Genomic DNA, 8,038 nt, shown 5'->3' on the forward strand with positions numbered 1-8,038 from the left:
AGGAAAATGGATTTTCATTTACAAAGTTTCTTGTGGATTTAGGTTGAATTGATTCATCAGACTCCTTACTTATGGATGATTTTTTTTTTAATCTCAATTTTAGAGGTGGAAAAATGGCAGCAGAATAAATGGAAGCTACACAGATCATCTCCCAGGACCAAACTGGAATTACAACTAAAATAAAGACAAATCATAGGCAAAAACCAACTGAAAGCAGCTAGAGAGAACCCTTTTAACCAGGGACAGAAAAAGAACATGAAATCAAGCCTGGTAAGAACTGCAGAGGCACGAGATGGCTGGCTGGGCTTCCACACAATAGTCAAGGGCTGTTTTAGTTGTGAGCAGTTCTCTCTGAGAAGTTGAGGGTTAAAACCCCAAGCTGGCTCCACAGCACAGAGTGATGGCCTTCCAGCACACAGTGGTGGGACAGGAAAAGGCACCCACATAACACCTGGCTGAGATCACCAGAGCTGAGGCTTTGTCCAGCAGGGAGAGGTGCAGGGCAAAATGGCACCTCCCTTAAGGGCCAGAGCACTAAATCAGCTACAGCCACTCACCATGGGTTCCAACAGAGAAAGGACAAACTGGATTGAAACTGTGGGAAAAGAGTCTAGGGTTCATGGCACAGGGGAGAGAGCTGGGAAAAGGACACCAGGAGTTTTGTTGTTGTTGTTGTTTATTTGCTTGCTTGTTTTTTATAAAACTTTAATGGTTGTTTTCCCCATCTACTTTTGAAAATTTTTTTATTAATTTATTTTTGTTACAGATGTTTCTCCTTTTTCCCCCATTGACACCCTTCTCCCAATCCCCCACCCCTACCCTATCGCCAGCATTGTTGTCTATGTCCATTGGTTACAGATACATGCATATAAGTTCTGTGGTTAATCTCTTCCACCCCCACCCCCTCTTCTAAGGTTTGTCAGTTTGTACCCTACTTCTATGTCTTTGGGTCTATTTTGTTAATCAGTTTGTTTTGTTCACTATATTCCACAAATAAGTGATATCATGTGACACCAGGAGTTTTATGCTGAATCACTCCCTCATAGGTCATAACCATCATACTCAAAGGGCCCCTTCCAAGAGCCCTAGGAAGAAGCAACAGCCTCTCCCTCAGGAATTTAACACTACTTGGCTGAAGAAATGTAAACGGAGGCTCATTAACAACTACAGACTACTTGCAAGCAAGGAGGGAAAAGCCTTCAAAAGAGCTGAAATTTGGACAAGCTCTTAGTGTTGGGGGTCCTGTCGGTGTTGGGTGTCCTGGCTCTGAGGACTGAGCAGTGAAGGCAGAGGCCTCAATTGCTATGCTGAGCCTCTCCCCCATGGCTTCAGTAGCCATCTCTGTCAAGTAGCCTTGGTTTTAGCCCCCAGGGAGAAGCAATAGCCCCTCCCATGGGAATTTAGCACCACCCTGTGCTCTAGGAACTGAGCTATGAAGGCAGAGGCCAACAATCCACATCGTAAAAATAACTTTCTGACTAAAGCAACTTTAATTCAGGGGAAAGCAATTGCTCCACCCACTGGAAATCCTCTTACCCAGTCCATCTGAGGGATTATTCATGCAGCTGAGGGCTACAACCCAAGGCTCATCAAGTAACTAAAACTAATAGCCTGTAGGCAAAATCTACAGGATAACTGAACCTTTGCTTGGCCTGAAAATCTACCCAGGAAAGTAAGATTTGACAGTGGTGTTTAATGTGGGTTCTCCCACACTCATCCAAACCCAGTAGAGGGAACCACAATCAGCAGAACACCAACACCCAGAGGTAAATTTGGGCACATTCTGAAACTCACTGAGACAGACAAAATAGTAAAACAAAGAAACAAATCTCAAATAAAAGAACAAGAGAATGGTACAGAAGAGGGGATAAATGAAATGGAATTAAGCAAGTTATCAGAGGTAAAGTTCAGAATAATAATTATGAGAAAGTTCAACCGCATGAGTAAAAATATAGAAACAATGAAAATCAACCAATTAAAAATGAATGACCACCAAGGGGAAATAAAGAATGACATAACAGAAATAAAGAACACATTGGAAGGAATAACCAGCAGAGTAGAGGAAGCTGAGGACCAGATCAGTGGATTAGAAGACAGGTAGAAAAATTCACCCAACCAGAGAAACAACAACAACAACAAAAAATTAAAAAACAGAAACACAGCCTAAGAGAACTGTGGGACAACTGGAAACATAACAACATGCATATCACAGGAATTCCAGAAGAAGAAATAAATGAGCAAGGGTTAGAGAATATCTCTGAAGAAATAGTGACAGAAAAACTCCCCACATTGGTGAAGAAAAAAAGCATACAAGTTCAAAAAGCACAGAGAGCCCCAAGTAAGAAGAACCCAAAGAGGACCACACCAAGACACATAATAACTCAAATGCCAAAACTTAAAAATAAAGAGAGAATCCTAAAGGCAGCAAAAGATAAACAACAGGTTACTTACAAAGAAACCCCAAAAAGGCTATCGTCTGACTTCTCAACAGAAACACTACAGGTCAGAAGACAATGGTATAAAGTAATCAAGGTAATAAAAAACAAGGATCTGAATCCATGACTACTCTATCCAGCAAGGTTATCATTCAAAACAGAAGTGAAATAAAGAGCTTATCAGACAAAAAAAAAAAAAAGCTAAGGGAATAGCACCAAATCAGTGCTCCACGAAATGTTGCAAGAACTACTATAATAGGCAGAAGAAATAGGAAGAGAAAAATAACCATAATAAAAAATAGCAACAAATAAGTACATATCAATAATAACCTTAAATCTAAATGGGTTTAAATGCTCTAATCAAAAGACACAGATTAGCTGAATGTATGAGAAAGCATGACTCATATACATAATTGTTTACAAGACATCCTCCTCACAAAAGACTCACAGGTTGAAAGTAAAGGGATGAAAAAAATTTTCCAAGCAAATGGAAAGGGAAAAAAAAGCTGGGGTAGAAATACTCATATCCAATCAAATAGACTTCAAAATGAAGGCGATAACTAAAGACAAGGAAGGTCACTGCATGATGTTGAAAGGATCTATCCAACAGGAGGATATAACCTTGGTTAATATATACGTACCCAATATAGAAGCACTAATATACATTTAAAAACTTCTGGAGGACTACAAAGAAAACTCAATAGCAATATAATCATAGCTGAGGACTTCAACACCCCGCTGACATTACTAGATAGATTCTCTAGAAAAAAAATTAACAATGAAATAGAGACTCTAATTTATTAGATATCTACAGAGAATGACACCCCAAAACCACAGAATTCACATTTTTCTCAAGTACATTTGGAACATTCTCAAAGATAGACCACATGTTAAGACACAAAATAAGTCTCTACAAGTTCAGAAGATTGAAATCATATGAGGCATATTCTCAGATCACAATGGCACAAAAGTAGAAATAAATTACAATAACAACACTCAACAACAAGCAAACAGAGGGAGCCTAAATAGCATGTTATTAAACAATGAATAGGTTACCAGGGAAATCAAGGAAGAAATTAAAAACTTCTTAGAAGACTTCTGGTCAAGATGGAGGCATAGGTAAATGTGGTACTTGCCTCCTTCCACAACCACATCACAACCATTATTCAGAACTGCCTGACATTGAGCTAAATGAAAGTCCCTACAACTACAAAATTAAAGAAGCAGAAGCAACCACATCGAGACTGGTAGGAGGGGCGGAGGTGCAGACAAGCTGGTCTCTCACCCAAGTGTGGCAGATAAAAAATCAGGAGGACACCTCAGCTGTGAAGGTCCTCCCTGTTCCACACTAGGTGCCCAGCTAAGGGTTCCAGCGCCAGAAAGAGAAGCCCCCGTAACTTCTGGCTGGAAAACCCAGCAAGAACTGAGGCTGAGCCCTGGCCGGTTTGGCTCAGCGGTTGGAGCGTCGGCCTGCGGTACAGAGAGACCCGGGTTTGGTTCCCGCTAAGGGCATGTATTAATTGCCATTTTATTGTTCATATTTTTGTACTTCTTCTCCTTCAAGAAGATCCTTCAATATTTCATATAATACTGGTTTGGTGGTGATGAATTCCTTTAGCTTTTTTTGTCTGGGAAACTCTTGATATGTCCATTGATTCTAAGTGATAGCTTTGCAGGATAGAGTAGTCTTTGTTGTAGGTCATTGCTTTTCATCACCTTAAATATCTCTTGCCACTCTTTTCTGGCCTGCAAAGTTTCTTTTGAGAAATCAGCTGACAGTCTTATGGGAGCTCCTTTGTAGGTTACAGACTACTTTTTTCTTGCTGCTTCTAAGATTATCTTTTTGTATTTGACCTTTGGCATTTTGATGATGGTGTGTCTTGGTGTGTAATTCTTTGGGTTCATCTTGTTTGGGACTCTCTGTGCTTCCTGGACTTGTATGTCTGTTTCCTTCACCGAATTAGGGAAGTTTTCTGTCATTTTTGTTTCAAATAGTTTTCAATTTTTTGTTCTATCTCTTCTCCTTCTGGCACCCCTATGATGCAAATGTTGGCAGGCTTGAAGTTGTCCCAGAAGCTCATTACACTATCATTTTTTTTTAATTCTTTTTTCTTTTTGTTGTTCTGATTGGGTGTTTTCTGCTTTCTTATATTCCAAATAAATTATTTGCTTCTATTGATTCCCTGCAAATTATCATGGTTTTTTTATCCTCACCCGAGGACATATTTGCATTTATCTTCAGATAGAGTGGGAGGGAGAGAGGGAAGAAGAGAGAAAGAGAAACATCAATGTAAGAGAGACACATTAAGTGGTTGCCACCCAAATAACCCCAACCAATGCTGGGGACAAACTGCAGCCAAGGGACATGCCCTTAGCAGGAACCGAATCCCAGACTCTTTGGTTTGTGGGCCAATGCTATAAGTAAAACCAGCCAAGGCTGTAAATTGTTCTTTATTTCAGTTAGTGCCTCCTTTATTTCTAACTTTTTTTTTTATGTTGTTGATGTTTTCACTAAGTTTCTTGGAGGTCTCCTTAAGTTCTTTGAAAGTCACACCAAGTTCCTTGAGCAATCTTATAACCAATGTTTTGAACTCTGCATCTGGTAGATTGCTTACCTCCACTTCAATTCTTTTCCTGGTGTTTTGTTCTTTTCTTTCATTTGGGACATGTTTCTTTGTCTCCTCATTTTGGCTGCTTCCCTGTGATTGTTTCTATGTATTAGGTAGAGTTGCTATGTCTCCTAGGCTTTTCAGGGTGGCCTATTGTTGTAGGTGTCTTGTAGGGTCCAGTGGCACAGCCTCCCTGATCATTCCAGCTGGGCCCTTGAGGTATACCCCTTGTGTGGACTGTACACCCTTCTGTTTTAATTGAGTCTTGATTGCTGTTGGCACATCAATGGGAGGAATTTACACAGGCTGATCAGCTGCAAGGATTGGCTGTGCCCACTGACCTCTGGCCTCTGACTCCCTTGGAGGATAAGCTGCATAGGAACCCACCATACAGACCAAGACTTACTTCATCAAGTCTCTGGAACCCACTGAGTTCACTCACTGAGTGTGTCACTCATGGAGGTGGTTGGGTGGTGATGTTTTGATGTGGTCTGAAGCTGTCCACTGGGTGTACTGGCTCTGGGGCAAGGTCAGCCATTGTGTGTGTTTTATCCGGGGCCAACCGACATAAACTACAAAGTGATCTGTAGATGGCTGCTTCTTGTGCTGGGTTTGGAGGTGCCCAGGAAAAGCCAAGTTGTAAACCAAGGCTGGTTGCTTCTAGTGCCAGGCCTGGGGCCACTTAATGAGAGCTATGGGGCTAACTGAGACCAGATGCTGCTTGTTTGAGAGATGTTAGGAAACTCTGAAGCAGGATCCAAGACAGGCCAATCCTATAGTAAAGCCTTGGAAATAGCTCGGGTGGGCCCGAATGTTGGGTGGGGAAGGGTCTTAGGGAATTACCAGGGTAGAGCAAACAGTGTGAGCCAGGTTGCTGGAGTCCCGAATATGGCAGCCATCTACCATCCCAGGGAAGGGCTCACAAAGGAACATTAGCCTCCTCCAGCACATCTGTCCAGGAGAAAGCTGCCTCTCCAGCCCTCATCCTGAGGACAAACAGCTCAGTTCTCCCCTGTATGTCTCTGGCACTCCTGAAGCTGCCTCCCCTCTGAGCTTAGAGCGAGCAAGTCCAGTAAGTCTGTGAGCAGGCCCTATGAGAAGAGCTGCCTGAGGCTCCAGCAGCCTCAGCCTCCCTGTGCTGCTGTTCCCACTAGTTTTACAGCCAGAGTTATGGGGACTTCTCTTCCTGGCACTAGAACCCTGAGCTGGATGCCTGGTATGAGACAAGGACCCCTCACTCCTCAGAGAGGACCTTCAAAGCTGAGGTGTCCTCCTGATTTTTATCTGTCACATGTGGGTGTGGAAGCAGCCAGTCTGTGCCTCTGCCCCTCCTACCAGTTTCAATGTGGCTTAATCTTGTAGTTGTAGGACTTCCATTCAGCTGGTTCTGAATGCTGGTTGTGGTATAGTTTAATTATAATTTTGATGTGGTTGTGGGAGGAGGCAATACTGCATTTACCTATACTGCCATCATGACTGGAAGTCCCCTTGGGTATTCTTTTCTACCCTGTCTTCTAACTCACTGATTCTGTCTTCAGCTTTCTCTAATCTACTATTGAATCCTTCCAAGGTATTTGTCATATCAGCTATGTCATTTTTTAATTTCCACTTGATTTTTATTCATACCTTCTACCTCTATTTTTATGCTAATGTATTTCCCACTGAGTTCTTTATTATTTTCATTGAGTTTCTTGTAGTTGTCACAAAATTGTTTGAACACCCTTGAAATTACTGCTTTTAATTCTTTATCTGACAAATTGCTTGCTTTCATTTCATGTAGTTAGTTCCCTTTCTGGTGATCCCTCCTTTTCTTTTATTTGGGTATTATTTCTTTGTCTCATCATTTTAGCCATTTGGTAGTTCCAGGCCCGATGAGAGATGTTGGGATGTTTAGGCAGGTCGGTGTGTATCAAATAAGACTGCTATGCCTCCCAGACTGTTCTGGTGCATGGCTCCTCTTGCCTGCTGTGGATCTTGGAGGATTGACAACTGGCAGCTGGTATTGGTCTGTCATGGTAGGAACTGCTGAAGTCCTTGGGTCCAGCTAGTGCTGGGATGCACTGCTGCCTGGAAGGGCTCAGCTCCTGATCAGTCACTACTGATGCTGCTGGGGGCAAGTGTCAGCTCCCGATTTGTGCTGCTACTGCTACTGCTACTGCTGTTTCCAGGGGGTGCTCTCAGCAACCCCAAACCTCTGCTGCTGTTGGGGGCTGAGAATTCTTAGCTCCCAGGACTTTGCTGCTTCGGGCGGCGGGGGCAGGGTGGGGGGGCTCCACTCCAAATCCACTGCTGCAGTTGTCAGGGGCAGGTCTCAGTTGCTTATGCCTTGCTGCTGCTTGGGCTGGGGCACTGCTCTTGACCAGTCTCTAGAGAGCTAAAGCAACCCCTCCTAGGCTCTCTTCTGTGGCTTCTTCTATCCTAAGCTCTTCCTTGTTTCACTGTCCCCAGCTTTAATAAACATACTCTTTAAAATCATCTGGACTCATAGTGATATGTTCCCTACATCAAGTCAAGAACCCACACACTACCTGATGGCCTGAGGCAGACCCACTTAGGGCCCATTTCCTGGCCAGTAACATAAGATATAAGAAAACTTGTTTTCTCTTAAACTACCTATCACTTAGAGAAATTTTGTAAATTATACCTTTGTAAGCAAGATTGAAACATTTATATTTTCTCTCCCTACTTGATCTCTCTAGAAATTTGAGATTGAATGAAAATTGGTTTATTACCAAGACTTTATCATGTTTGAGAAAGACATGCACAAACTCTAAATGTCACTAGAAAGCTTTAAGAAATTAAAGTTGACTTTGGAAGCAGATCAAAGCCCTTTGGAGAAATGGTCTGGTACCTTACATGGTTTACAGCAGTCTTTCCAGGTAAGGAACAAAGGTGGCAAAGGAAGAACCTCAAGATATTCTGGGGAACCTTGAGAACCTGAAGAATTCACCCAAGTTGATAGATCCTGTGGGCAAATGTTGATGGCAACTATGT

This window comes from Molossus molossus, unplaced genomic scaffold (assembly GCF_014108415.1).
Source record: "Molossus molossus isolate mMolMol1 unplaced genomic scaffold, mMolMol1.p scaffold_m16_p_4, whole genome shotgun sequence".
Lineage (NCBI taxonomy): Eukaryota > Metazoa > Chordata > Mammalia > Chiroptera > Molossidae > Molossus > Molossus molossus.